The sequence below is a fragment of the Plutella xylostella genome, chromosome 26 (assembly GCF_932276165.1).
Source record: "Plutella xylostella chromosome 26, ilPluXylo3.1, whole genome shotgun sequence".
In the NCBI taxonomy this organism is placed as follows: Eukaryota; Metazoa; Arthropoda; class Insecta; order Lepidoptera; family Plutellidae; genus Plutella; species Plutella xylostella.
In genome coordinates, this window is record NC_064006.1 from 6,257,946 (window position 1) to 6,273,752 (window position 15,807).

The following is a 15,807-nucleotide window of genomic DNA, read 5'->3' on the forward strand; positions in this document are numbered from 1 at the left end:
ACAAATCATCTTGATAAACAAGGCATTTCTCGTAGTTTAACCCTGACATAGCCACGGTCATCATACGGGAGAATGCATTGGGGCTAGTTTTTAGGCCCATAGGTAGCCTAGTCATCTGATACTGATTTTTATTCGTAGTAAAAGCTGTGTACGGCCTACTGCTTTCTTTTAAATTACATTGATAAAACCCTTGATAAAGGTCAAGGTGAGAGTAGTACCTACAGGGCTCCAGAAAGTGAATCAAGTATATCTGTTATATTGGGTAGTGGGAGTCGATAACGACACGCCATTTCTTTTCACCGGTTGAATCTAGTTTTTTCGGTACTAGTAATAAAGGACTGGACCATGCGCTTCTAGACTCTTCAATTATTCCGTCATCTAACATACGTTGAATTTGTTTGTCTATTTCTGATTTCTGAGCATGGGGCAATCTATAAGGTTTTATATAAACAGGTGTAGGTACCTACTATTAGGTTTTAATTCGATGGATTGTTCATAGAGTGAAGTTGTCGTTAATTTGTCACCCGGTAAATAAAAAACGTCAGGAAACTTTGCACAAATATTTTCAATAGATTTTTGTTCCTCCTCATTTAAATCTGGCCGTGGGGACCCGAAGCGCGACGATTAGTAAAAGAACTTATTCGCGCCTGGTCGAGGTATCAAGGGACCAGAGGGCTGGCAGCTATCTCAGCCAGCGCATCAGCCTGGCTATACAGAGAGGGAACGCTGCCAGCCTCCTCGGAACCATCCCGGGCGACCGCAGCTAACTAAAAGAAATATTCTACCTTTGATAAACTCCTGTTTATCAAGGGTAGAATATTTCCAGGCCAGGATGTTATTACAAGTATTTTATATTATTATATTTTTTATTTGTAAAATATATAGATAGTTTAGTATAAGTACTTTTACACATATTGAAGTATATCGTTATAATTAATTAAGATACTATTAAAGTAATTGTAGCTACCTACTAGCCGATTATATTTTTTTATGTAACTTTGTTTAAACTGTTACTATATAACAGTTTAAATGTAAGGATCGAAAAAAAATGGTTTAAATTTTCCTCGTTCAACTCATTTTCCTGTGTATTTCTGTTTTGTTCCGTTGTCATGCAATTAATATTTTTAATTGGACCAGAATTATGTCCTCTATAGTGGCGCTGATAACGGCTGGACGGGTACCTACCCCGCAACCCGTTTGCACGCCCATTGTACCTTTGGTAAAACCCTTGGGGGGGCTCTTGCGTGGGACGCCGATAGTAGCTGGACCCCCTACCTCTTGTAAAATGACGAGCACCTCCGTAGTAGCCTCTGTTTCCTCGAGGTGACCTGAAAGATTTATTATGATAAGGCCGCGCATGCTGGTACATACCCTTGACTTCTGTAGAAGTGGATGCTGATGATATTTCCTCATCTTGGCCCGCCTGAATGGCGTCCTTAAGTGTTTTGTAGTCTCGTGCCGCAATAATAGTGTTTAACCTGCGGTTTCGCAGGCCGTCGGAAAACTTTTTTATGGCAAGTTTTTCGTTTAATGGCTTCAAAACATCGTAACTAAACTCGATTTTCCGTCCGCCTGTGAAATTGTCAGGTCAACAAAAAGCTCTGTAATTTGCTTACCGAAATCAGCAATACTTCTGTCACCCTGCCGCGCCTGCTGCAACTTGGCGTGTATGGCTGTGGCTGCTTTTTGGGGTAACAGCTGCCTGCGCATATCCTTTACCAACTCATCGACAGATTCAGAACTGGATGCTAAACGTAATCTGGCTGACTGTGACAACCTGCTTTTCAACACAAATAAAATCTAATTTTTTTTCAACAAAGTGCTATAATAGAACGATTATTTCAGGTCTTGCCGAGGCTTGACCTATCGGAGATTACCTACCTACCTAACAGTACACACATGTCTTCTACCTACGTACCTCTCGTCTCTGAGTGTATCACTGGCGCGGGCGCCGCGGGGAGGTAGCCGCTCCGCGACGCGCGGGGGGAGGCGGCGGCAGGCTCGCGACTGGAACTCTGTCGCGCTCTCGTTAGTACCTACCTACTCCGAGCCGGCAAGGCCTTGCTCAGGTCAAGCCTCGGCAAGACCTGAAATAATCGTTTTCTTCCCTTCGGGGTGGAAAACGGTTCTATTTGAGTTCTGTGCCTTCGGCTTGACCTATCGGAGAATTGTTTATAATCTGCCGGCGCCCTAAAGCGTACTGTGACAAGGTTACTAAATTCCTAGAGCAGGAAAATAATAAAACAAGTGATAAAAAGAAATACTTTTTCTTTAATGCTAAGAACTGTTAACATTAGTATTAATAATAAAGGTTATTATGTAATCATCATAACAATAAGACTTAATCACAGCACTTATCAGTCTAACATGTTACTATATTTAAACATATCAGTCATTATTAATTATTATTAGGTACTTAATGCTAAATAAAATCTCAAAAATCAATAACATAAACCCAAGATTGGCTTTTACATTGAGATCATGAATAAGATACCAGGAATCACATACCTAAGCTTAATGCTAAGCTAAGCTAAATATAATAATATTTAGTTGTGTAAAAAATTTACACAACTAAATATTAATACACAGACAATAATTATATTATAGAAAAACAAATCTAATCAAAATAAAAGGGCAATCATCATTTTACATTAAACTGCTGTAAAAGAGTAATTTAGGACATTTTGATTGATCGTTCTGGGTTGCTCTACCGTTTTACAGTAATGTTTAAAGAAGTTTTCCGAACCTCTCCAATTGCCTCGTCTAAGAATGTTGTCTATGGGCACATTATGCTCAAAATCATTAGACGCTACTGCTTACCTGATCGACCCAGGGCTACACTGAATGCCTAGATCCTTAAACGGCCCCTTAAGCCAACCAGCAATAACGGCTCTTGATGCCGCTTTTACCACGCCTCGCGTAGTTATGAATAAGCTATGCAAGTCACTTCGAGCTCCTCTTCTACTTGCTGACAGGTTAATTAAGTAATCTATCCATTTTACAAGACTCAATTCCGGATCTCCAGAACTCTTCAACTGCCACCCTGATTGGCGGTTATGTATGTTATCCGTCTTTGATCCAAACTTTGGCCAAAACGTCACCGACGAGTCCGTTCTCTCACAATGCTGATCGTCTATGCATAAAAGAGTAAGGTCGTGCACTCTACGACCTGAGGCCAATAAGAGGAGAAGTGCGACATGCCGAGAAACTTGCAAAATGCTATCCTTAGCCGGAACATGAGACCTCAACCATTGCAACAGGTCCTGGACATTCCAAATATGCGACTTATTTAAAGAAGATGAACACTTTTTGATAGTGATTGCCTTAACCATGGCTGTTATCAGTGGATGACCTGCTAATCGTTTTTCTTGTGTAGGATCAGCCAAAGTCATGATAACCGACTTATGAACTAAAATTGTTGGAGGAGCCAGCTTTTTAACGCGGCAAAGATAGCCCAGATAGCTGGCTACCTGTTGGGGTCGAGGACTACGAGGTATTATCCCATCTTGTTTACACCACGAGACCCACTGTTTCCAGGCCGATTGATAAGTGCGCCAAGTTGAATCTCTCCAAGCAGACTGTATCAGATCTACGTCACTAGAGTTCAAACCTTCGACAAAAATACCCCACCCCGTATCTTCCAGACCTCTAAATTCAAGTTTTCTACCTTCGGAGGTGGTCGGTTCGTAGACAGATCGACTAGATTTCTGTCTAAGTTGGAAATCTGAAACGGGGCCTCCAGGGCTCTTCGTTTGAGATCGCTCCTCCAAAAGACTGCCTCCCAACGCGGTACCACTACAAGGAACGTGCCCAATGACTTGTTGAGGTGTTGGAGTACCCTGGGAATTAGGGGTGGAGGAGGAAAGACCCAAGCTAGCTGATACTGCCAAGGGCGGCTGAAAGCATTGATAAACTGAGCCTGCGTGTCGTTGGCTTCTATCGACACATATTCCGGAACTACTCTCGATTGGCTTGTGGCGAACAAATATATCTGCGGTAAGCCCCATTTCAAGAAAATTTGTCCCAGGATCTCTTTGCAAAGATGCCAATCTGGTAGTTTCTTCCCCCTCGACAAACAATCTGCTACACAATTGTACCGACCCGGGAGGTAATAGCAGTGGATTGTTACGCCAAGACTCGTTGCCAGTAGTAGTATCTCTCGCGTGGCTTCCAGGAGCACTACTGACCTTGTGCCTCCCTGATTCCTCAGATACGAAACCACTGTCTTGTTGTCGGACTGCACCATTATTTACTGGCCTCGAACAATATCCTGGAACTTTATTAAGGCTATATGAACAGTGAAGAGCTCCTTCCTGTTTATGTGCCATTCCATTTGATCTGTCGACCATTTCCCGGAGAGATGATAATCGCTGAGCTGAACGCCCCAGCCCTCGTCGGAGGCATCTGTAGTTACAAATATATTCGGATCTGGCAGAAAGATCTTTCCTGTAACCCTCAAATTTTGAAGCCACCAAAGACAGTCGGCTAGTGCCTGGGAAGGAACTATAACCATTCGGTTCGGCAATTCTTGCATAAGTTTTCGACTGGCTCTTTGAAGATTTCTGGAATGCAAACGACCCAGGGGAGTTACGAGAGACGCTACTGAGACAGTTGTCTCAGTAGCGCCAAAATCCCGAAGCTATGGAGAAAATCTAAAATCGTCGCCCTCCTCAAGCCTGGAAAACTGCCCGTGGAAGCAAAAAACTTTCGACCGATCTCGCTTTTGTGCCACACCTACAAACTCTTGGAAAGGCTTCTCCTCAACCGCCTGTCCAGTCGCATAGATCCGATGCTTATACCCGAGCAGGCTGGATTCAGGCCAGGGAAGTCATGCACCAACCAAACCCTAAAGCTCGCTCAGTACATCGAAGACGGATTCGAGCAAGGATTGGTTACTGGTGTGGTCTTTGTCGATCTATCAGCCGCATACGACACAGTAAACATCGGAAGGCTGCTGGGAAAGGTACAAAGTTTAACGAAGGACAATGACTTTGTTCGCTTTCTGGGTGAGATGCTGCAAAATAGACGATTCCAGGTGTCCCTGTATGCGAAGAAAAGCAGATGGCGCATACAGAAAAACGGCCTCCCCCAAGGCAGTGTCCTGGCGCCAATCCTCTTCAACATATACACGAATGACCAGCCCCAGGACCTGTCAAGTTTTCTATACGCCGACGACCTAGCCTTAGCTACTCAAACAAAATCGTTCGAGGAAGCAGAAGACAACCTTGGTGCTGCTCTGGAAGGCTTGGGGAAATTCTACGAGGACAATGCGCTGAAGCCAAACCCCTCCAAAACGGAGTCCTGCGTGTTCCACCTCCGTAACCGCCAAGCACAACGCACACTCAACATCACATGGCGTGGGACAAAAATTGAGCACAATGACCACCCCAAATACTTAGGCATCACACTGGACCGTGCCCTCACCTTTAAATTGAATTGCGTAAGCCTCAAACGGAAGGTGAGCTCACGCAACAACCTACTCAGGAAGCTTACGTCAACCAAGTGGGGTGCATTACCGGAAGTACTGAGGACCACAGGACTGGCACTATGCTACTCTGCAGGTGAATTCGCCTGCCCCGTGTGGGCGAGATCTGCGCATTGCAGGGAAGTGGATGTGGCCTTAAACGACACCTGCCGGACAATCACGGGATGCCTTAAGCCGACACCGGTTTGGATGCTGTACTCACTGTGCGGTATCGCCCCCCCCGATGTGCGTAGAGAGGCTACCTGCTCTCGAGAAAAACACAGACAGGAGACCGACCCGAGGCACCCGCTCTACAACCAAGAACCAGCTCCTTACCGACTTAAAAGCCGGAAAAGCTTTCTTAGGCCTACAGTTGCCTCGCACAAGGACCCATCAAAGGAAAGGATAGACCTATGGCAGGCAAAATACCCGATGGCGAACTCCTTCATCCCTCCCAATGAGTCCCTGCCTCCCGGACACGAACTACCCTGGGCGACATGGAAGTCACTCAACCGACTCAGGACAAACATGGGCCGATGCGGAGAAAACATGTGCAGGTGGGGTTACCGCGGCCCTGCCTCCAACATCTGCGCATGTGGTGCGTCTCCACAGACCATGGAGCACCTGATGGTGTGCCCTGGATGTCCCAACACCTGCACCCGGGAAGACCTCCTCAAGGCCAACCAGAGGGGTATCGACGTGGCGGCCCACTGGGCCTCGGAAGTGTGACAGTTGCCATCGACACGACAAGAAGAAGAAGAAGACGAGAGACGCGAAGCCCATCCTGCCTATGAGGGCTGCGCCCGAGTGCCACGACCATCGACCTTCTCTTAGAATCTTTTCGACATCTGCTCGCAATCGATCTGCCTTTGCAGCTGGGAGACATTTTTGATTTGTAGCTGGGTCCCAGTTTATTCCTAGGAACTCTATTTGCTTTATTGGGTTCAGTATGGATTTTTCCAAATTCACGCACCAACCTAGAACTTGAAGAATATTTACTGCGTAGCTCAGCTGTCTCTATAGCTCGTCTGGATCTTGGTGAGCAAACAAAAAGTCGTCTAAGTAAACTAGAACTCGAAGCCCCCTTTCCCTCAAGAAACTTGCCACCCATTTGCTGACACGTGAGAAAGCTAGAGGGGCGCTGGAGAGGCAAACCGGAAGAGACGTAATTTGAAACAATTTCTCCCCGTAAGCGAAGGAAAGGAACCTGCGATGGCTCTCCTTTATTGGGATGTGAAAATACGCCTGCCTGATATCTATCTTTCCTAAGAAATCGTTTTGCTGAAGAAAATTGGGTACCTGATTCTGATTGATCAAGCGAAATTTCGCTGGGTCCAAATACAAGTTTAGGCGGCGGAGATCGAAAATCTGTCTCAGGCTCCCGTTTGCCTTCGGAATAAGAAACATTCGTGACAAAAACCCGGTTGCGGTATTGCATCTTTCTACTACTCCTGATGCGACAAGGTTGTTCAGCTCTATAGTCATCGACTGTGAGGTTTTTGTCTCGAATCTTTTTATATTTTCGTGGAGAGGTATGGAGGATGTGGTTTCATCACAAACGGTATTGTATATCCCGAAATTATCTTTAATACACTTTTTGGAGCTCGTAACTTCTTCCAATGTTCTAGCGCACCCCTCAACTGCCCCCCCGGAAATTGTCAATATTTACGGCCCTTTTGTAACTTGAAGTCCTTACCGGAGCGGTTGTGCTGCTTGCCGCTAAACTTGGAACAACCTGGCCGATTGTTGGACGGACGGCTAGCAGGATTCCGTGAGGATGTGGCAGCCTGTCGCCAGGAACCTGGATTTCCTTTTGCAGAAGATGGTACGGCAGATGCTGGCTTGCGAAAGGTAGGCTTGCTCTTCTTATTCTGAAATTTCGCTGTCACGAAGACTTGATGCAACCCGCCATTATGTTTTATCAACCCGTTGAGCTGCTTCTCTTCAAAGAGGTGTGTTGGCGACGGGTTGATTCGGTGCAGGGCCTCATTCAGCACCTCGTTGCGAGCTTTGAAAGATTTGCGCCTCATTTCGATCGCTTCTGCGCGGTGGGCGCATATGTATTGCAGTAAATTGTCCGAAATAGTTTTGAACTGCGATTCGGGTGACGTCAGTAGCGTGCGCAGTTCTTCACTTACCTCCGGGAATTTTTTTATAACCGCATTTAAGCCCTCTGCGAGAGCTTTCCTTTGCATAAGCAAGGCGTGGGTGGTTGTGCCTAATACGCCCTCCTGTTTGGTCAGCCATGGAGACGGTTGACTCGGAAGACATCCCAGGTCGACATTTACCTTTAAGGGACTAAAAACAGGAGACGCCTGTAAATGCCTTTCAACCTCCTTGTAGCGAATTCGGCTCCATCCTTCACTACCGAGCCTTTGACATTCTATGCCCTCTCGTTTTATGTCTGGGGTTGGCTCAGCAATGAGTGGATCAGCCTCTCTTACATTGGGGGCAAAATCTAGTTCCACTGATGTGTTGACCTCGTGGCTTGAAATATTCGGGAAGGGGTCTACAGATGGTGGTCTCCATGAACCTTCGTTTTCCGAATCAGAATACTCTTCTGAACCTACAGATCCGGCAGTAGAACCAGGCCTACCTTCAAATTTTTCCAGCAGCAGCGAGAACATATTGTCCATTTTTTGCTCTAAAGCATCCAATCTGCTATCTTGCGCTCTGCTAGTAGTAGGTGATGGAGATACTCTTCTCCTCTTTGTTCGAGAATCCTCCGTGGCTATAGAAGCGCTGCGGCGTCGACGATTGGTCTCCTCGGACCCAGACCGGTTTCCCGAGAGGATTCTATCAGCTTCCACCCGAGTATGCAGAAGAGGTCTTATCGATTCGATAGACTGTTTGAATAGCTCTGTGCGAGCTGCCGAGCCCCTAACTCGATTAGCGATAGCTGGTGGTCCCAATATTAAAGCTCTTGCAAAGGCCCAGTCGAGTAACTTACACCTCATGTCCCGGTAACCTTTTTCCGAGAGGTGATCTGCTTCAGGGTTGAAAGCTTTAGCTAGACCTACTGTGGGTAAGGCGAAGACAAGTTTGTTAAACACGCTTGCCTCCAGCTTGTCGCCGAAGATGTCCTCCTTAGACGCGCTGGAAACCTCCCACTGCGTCCAACCTTCAGGAAGATATTTTTGTGCGAGGGTCTTGACTCGTTCTAGGATCTCTTCGTCTTCCTCGGTCTCCCCACGCTCGTCCAGAAGGTGACCGAGGGTCACCAACTCCATTTCTCGTGCCATCTAAAGAAAGAGGTGCTCTGCATTAAAAATATGCCACTCAATTTTTATGAGCCGTGCGCGTCGGCTTCCAAGTTATAAGGCTCATAAATCGAACCGCGCGGCGACATACCATCCACAGACACGACTCAAACATTGAGCTGTGCGGCTCAAAAATTGAGCCGCGCCGTTCAAAGGTCGTGCCGCGCGGCCCAATCTTTGAGCCGCGCGGCTCAATCATCGGGCCGCGCGCCACAACTTCCGAGCCGCGCCGCTCAATTTTTGAGCCGCACAGCTCAATGTTTGAGTCGTGTCTGTGGATGGTATGTCCGACAAACATCAAAAATAGCTTGTGGATGGTATGTCCGATAAACATCTAAACTGGCTTGTGGATCGCATGTCCGACAAACAGAGCAAATATAGCAGTGACCTAAAGAAAACACAGAGACAAAAGGATTTAAAGAAAAAAAATTATTATAAACTTACCGGTCATAAAAAGACAATCCTTTGGTACACAGCGCTGTACTTATAGTAATGAACGTTACAACAACGTTAATACCCGTAACTAGAAAACACGTGCGCACGCCAAGTAAGAATAAGCGTACTCACGAGAGCGCGACAGAGTTCCAGTCGCGAGCCTGCCGCCGCCTCCCCCCGCGCGTCGCGGAACGGCTACCTCACCGCGGCGCCCGCGCCAGTGATACACTCACGAAAAGGGGGATGCGAGAGAGCGCGCGCACCGTAACAAATTAAAACTACAATGTTGCACACAATCATCATAAAGACTAATTATAGACGAGAAATAAATAAGCAATAAATATGTATGATGCAATCAGCAATTAAACTAGTCTAGACTTTTCTAGACTCAATTGGATCGCGTGTCAAGAAAACATAAATTTAAAATGTCAAAAAGAGAAAGGTGCATCGGGCGTGTATAAAAGGGCGGCGAGAGCGGGGCGGGGCATCAGTTGTCGCAAACGAGCGATGAACACAACACATAAATACTATTATCACATAGTAACGAGTGCGGAAGGGGTCGAAAAGTATCTGCGGTACTTGTACGTGAACGGCGGCGGCGGCGGCGGCAACGGCGGTGGTGGAAGTGACCTAACCAAGTACATAAATACTAGTAATGGACTTGACTCCGCCCGACTCTCCCGTGTCATCACAATCGCCACAACTCCAAGATCAAGACTACAGAAGTCAGCAGCAGCATCAGCAGCAGACGCCACCATCATCAGCATCAGTGAAGATGATAACGAATGGGAGTCTGAAACTCTTGAACTTAAGGGGAGGACCGCCGGATCAGGAGATGCAACAGTCGGAGGCGGCAGCAGCCAACAACTCGTCGAGACACAGACCGAATACGTTGCCGCCGATGGCGTCGGTGCCGTCGATGGAAGAGTGCAGACAGGCAGACTTGGAGGACCGGGTAGTTACCAGGTACCTTATGATGAATACGTCGCAGCCGCACCTAATTACAACGTTCGGACAAGTCCTTGGAAACTGTTGTGTAAACATCAGGGAGAAAGCGTTCGACGAACGCACTGGCACATCATATATATCAGTACGTCAGCCCTCGTTTACGTTCGCCTCGCTACCGCAGCCGGGATCTTGAATCGTTTGCAATTGTCGGCAGCGCGCCATCCTCTGGCTTAGGGTTTCTTGAAATACCAATATTCGAGCGACTGTGATCGCAGTCTTGACTCGTTCGATCGCTCCCCGCTTGAACATGAATTCAATCCCCTCAATCGTCTTCGATAAGTAATACTCTCTCAGCATCTCCTTGATTAAAAGCGCGTTCTTGACAAAGTAACAAAACAAGTCTTGTATTGGTCCAATTATCATTTGCTGCACCTCGTCGGGCTCCAGCGTTTCCAACTCTTGCACCCGGCGCCGGTTCATCTCCATATGCATCGTCATCCGATTCACGCTCCACTCGCCGTCCTCTTGTTGCAGATAACACTGCATCGGCTTTGTCAACTGTCGCTGAAGTATTCCAGATGCATTGCCTTCCACTTGAAGTGTTCAAATTCGCCCCGCGGCGTCAGTACCGATGCGGTGCGCCCGTCCGCCGTCTACAAGCATCATAATCATCTCTTCCGATAGTGTTTTTATAAATTTCGAACGACCACCGCCGGAAGAAAGATACTCAACCAGACAAGTGAGGCATGTAATTCCTTTGGCGCTGTATTGTGACTGGCGAATAAAGCGTCCAACGATCGAGTTATGACCCCATTGCTTAGACGTACTGATATATATGATGTGCCAGTGCGTTCGTCGAACGCTTGCTCCCTGATGTTTACACAACAGTTTCCAAGGACTTGTCCGAACGTTGTAATTAGGCGAGCTTAGGTTAGGTTAGGTACGGTTCGGTGCGGTTGGGTGATAGATAGATAAGTTTATTTATTCATAAGAAAACACAAAAAATTTTAATGACAATACACCGCCAAACTGCAAAGCAGTTTATTGGCAGTTATAAGCTCTCACTCATAATATAACTTAACTAATAAACTACTTAATAAACTAGGTTCTATTCTATCCTACTATAAGTACCTACACTTATAATAGGATAGAACAGAACCGGTTTCTGCAATCCACAAATGCAACAACAAACTACGCTGTAGTTCATTGGCATGTAGGTATGTATGTATTATATTTCCTAAGGGTAGCAATAAAACGAGTGACTGTAAATTACAGTTCTAAGTGTCAAAATTAATTAATTTGGGTTATAGAATTACTAAGTGAGCGACTGACTGCGAGTGACGAGAAATCAACAGAACAGCAACTTACAAACATTAATTTGAGTTACTTAAAATACAAAATGAGCAGCTTCATAATATTTGAGCGACCTAATATTTGTTTGAGTGTCAACGTTACGTCCTGAATTTTTTTCAATATTTGGCAAATGTATTTTTTATACTGAGCGGCATTTTATCTTAAATGAAGTGTTTCGAATACAAAAACCACTTTGAAAAATACTCTAATGAGCAGAGTATAAAAAACATACACTCACGCCTTGTACTAATGTACTCCCTTGCGGGGTAGGCAGAGGTGCATTGCTGCACCCGAGCACCAGAGCGTTATGTTAGTCCCAATGTAATAGGGGGCGGGCCTATTGCCATTTTACGGGCACATCCAAGACCCGAGAACAAATATCTGTATTTAAACAAATATCTGCCCCAGCCGGGCAATCGAACCCGGGACCATCGGCTCAGTAGTCAGGGTAAGATAAAAAAGATAAAAAATATTTATTCGGAGATCAGCACCACACACCAAAAATACACAAGGAAACAACAAATAAAACAAAAGAACTTATATGACTAAACTTATAGTATAGTTTTACCCCCTTATTCATAGAAAAGTTACAATACGTTTTAACTAATAAACTGTTTTGTCCCTCTCCGACAAAGAACAATTCGGTCTTTGACAGAGAGGGACAAAACAGTTTATTAGTTAAAACGTTTTGTAACTTCTCTATGAATAAGGGGGTAAATCTGTAGCATTTTCGTTGCAAAGCAAAGCAAAAAGAAGCGTATCAAAATAAAAAACATAAGCCCTCAAATAGAATATCAGTAACCAATAATCATCAATAAAGCAGCATACAAAACTTTGCTCAAAGTGAACTTTTTAGTTGTTCGCTAAGTATAACCTCACTTAGAAAAATCGAATCTATCTTAATATTGAAGTTGCCCTCTCTGTATTTCCAGTCGCTCACTTAGTAATTAAGTCGCTCGGATAAAATTTTAATATCTGAAATGGATTTATCATAATCCACTTTTTGTAAGCTCGTTTTGGATTTTATTATAAATCAATATTCGTCGTCAGTTAAGTTAATTTTTCGCTTACTAAAATTCATACCGCTCAAGTTATTAAAACAGTATGTCATCATCAGTCGCAAAGTTTTTTTTTGTTCGCTCGTTTTATAATTCCCCATTTCCTAATTTATATAAACTTCTATCGGGTTGTTGGATTGTTGATTGCAGCAACCGTTCTTTTACTATATAGCTAGGTTTATAGATATACTACTTCTTATATAATTTGAAAGATAACTAGGCGAACAGAGGCACACATGTACATGTTTAGGTATAGCTTTAACATAATTTGATACACTTTCTCAGTTTTTCATTGCTACAAAAGAATCTAATAGGGATACTATAACTTTTTTCTTAAATACAGGTTTAGTAAAGGTATTGTTTCTTACATCGTCTGGAAGATCATTAAGAATCTTTGGTACCAAGTACTTTCGGGTCCGTGAACCGTAATAATTACATATTTTGGGTACATACAACTTTTTGTTGACAACTTTTCTTGTACTGATGCAATGTGAAATGGGGGTTTTAAACTCACTGCTATTGTATTCCTCTAACAAAATGAACAACTTAACTTTTTCTTGGACAGGTAATATTTTACATGTACCATATAGTTTATCATAGTCAGGGCGGCAATTTCTCTTTGTTTTATTATCAACCAATAATTTTATAAGCCTTTTCTGGTGGGACGGGGCCTGGTGGGGCGGGGCCACCACCCCCTACTACGCCCCTACTACGCGTCGTTTGGCCACGCCCCTTCCAGCATGGCCGCTCGCCGTGCAAGGAGGGGAGACGTAGCCTGATGAACAAGTTGCCGAGGTCGATGACGGATGACGGGCACTACGCGGCCGCAGGTGGTCACGCGGCGGCGGCGAGGACGACTCTGTGAAAATGCATTACTATTAAAGAACCGGATCCGGGTTTTGTATTGGTAATATGTGAAAATGCATTACTATTAAACAACACATATGACAATAGGTACATTACTATTAAAGAACCCAGTAGGAAATAAATTTGATAACATTTATTTAGGACCCTATTTAGTTTTAGATGATTTAAATGTCAATGTTAGAATTTTAAGGAATAACAAAGAGGAAATAGTGCATAAAAATCACACAAAACCTTATCGTAGTTAATAAAATAATATGTATGTGTATTCACATAATATGTATTCTTTTGTTAGAATAAGCTTGGAAATTATCTACATTTTAACCTTATATAACCAACCATTGTAATCGTACAATTTAATTATGATTATTTAGTGTTATAAAAAAAATACTATTGTAATTGTATTTTTTTCTTGTTGCCATGGGAGATATGGTACCTATATGTATTGGTAATCTATATATCCTATTGCATTACTATAATAAATCAGTGTTTATTCAGCATTCGGTTGTATCACTCATCTCTCATCCTCACGCCGTTCCCTACACCAATCAGCAGACGTGTGGTCGCTTGCAGAGATTTGTCTACAGATGCATTCGCGTACGTCTGCAGATGCATCCGTAGACGTGTAGTGGAGCCATTATGGGAAAACCTCCAAACACTACTGCTCAAATACCACTTGATATTAATCATCTTAATGTGCACTTCACCTCGGCTCCATCACTTGATCCTCTAATTAAGAGGCTATCCTTAAACCACATTAAGAACACTGTGATCCCCACGCCAGACATCGACTCGTTAAAATTTTCACCAGCAACACGGGAGGAGATCAAGAAGATAATTCTTTCACTGAAGTCCAAAGCTGTGGGTCATGATAACATAGGACGTATTATGATTACATCCCTCCTTGATATCCTTTTACCTACTATAACTCACATTGTAAACCACTCCCTATCCTCAGGCCAATTCCCTAACCTCTGGCGCAAAGCTTTTGTCCTTCCCCTTCCTAAAGTTCCAGCTCCCAGTGCTCCTAACGAGTATCGTCCTATCTCAATTCTTCCCTTTCTATCGAAAATACTGGAATCAGTAGTACACCGTCAACTGACTATGTTTCTAACGAAAGGCAATCTGTTGAACCCATTCCAGTCTGGATTCCGCTCGGGACATAGCACGACCACAGCTTTGCTGAAAGTGACTGAAGACATCAGGTGTGCCATGGAGGATCGGCGGGTAACAGTACTGGTCCTGGTGGACTTCAGTAATGCCTTTAACGCCGTCGACCACGACCTGTTGCTTGCCATTCTTGAATGTCACAAGATCTCCGACCCCGCTGTTAGCTGGTTCTCCTCATATCTTCGTGGTCGCCAACAGGCAATACGTTGCGGTCCTTCTGACATATCAGATTGGGCTGACTTGTCTGCTGGCGTTCCTCAAGGCGGCATTCTCTCTCCCTTACTTTTTTCAACGTTTATTAATTTTGTCACGTCTAATCTCCAATGCTCCTACCACTTGTATGCTGATGACTTGCAGATTTACAACCAGATCAAGCTTGATGATCTAGACACTGGCATCGCTAGGGTGAACAGTGATCTCGAGGAGATCTTACGATGGTCACGGAGTTTTGGCATCTCTGTTAACCCGAGCAAGTGTCAAGCCATCATTGTAGGAGGTTCTAGGTTGTTATCAGGCCTAGACTATGCCACTGTACCACCAGTCAAATATGACAGTAGAGTAGTTCCTTTTTCTGAAACTGTTACGGATCTGGGTCTAATCATCGATCAAAATCTTAGTTGGGTACAACAGCTGGACAAAGTATCTCGCAAAGTTTACGCCTCTCTCCACTCCCTACTTCGCATGAAAAATTTCCTTCCGCAGCATACTAAACTAGCCTTAGTCAACTCTCTCCTAGTACCTATTATAGACTACGCGGACGTATGCTACCTGGACCTGACCGAAGCACAGCTCAATAAGCTAGAACGCTTACTGAACACCTGCATTCGTTTCGTTTTTGGGCTGCGTAAATATGATCACGTGTCTCAGTACCGCTCACAGCTTAAATGGCTCCCAATTCGTGATCGTAGGAACTTACGTATTCTATGTTTACTTTTCTCTATTCTCCGCGAGCCAAATACCCCTCCCTATCTTAAGTCTATGTTCACATTTCTCTCAGATACCCACTCCAAGCATTTACGATCCTCTCACAATTTACTCTTAGCTCTGCCCTCCTTCCATTCTGGCTTTATGTCCGATTCCTTCGCGGTCACGGCTGTACGATTATGGAACAATCTTCCTCACAATATTAGAAGTGCACCTTCTCGCAACGTGTTTAAATGTTTGACTCGTGCTTACTACCTTAGCAAGTTAGATAAATAGACCGCTTCTCCTGAACCGCTTAAGTATATTTTATAGGTATATATTATTATGTATG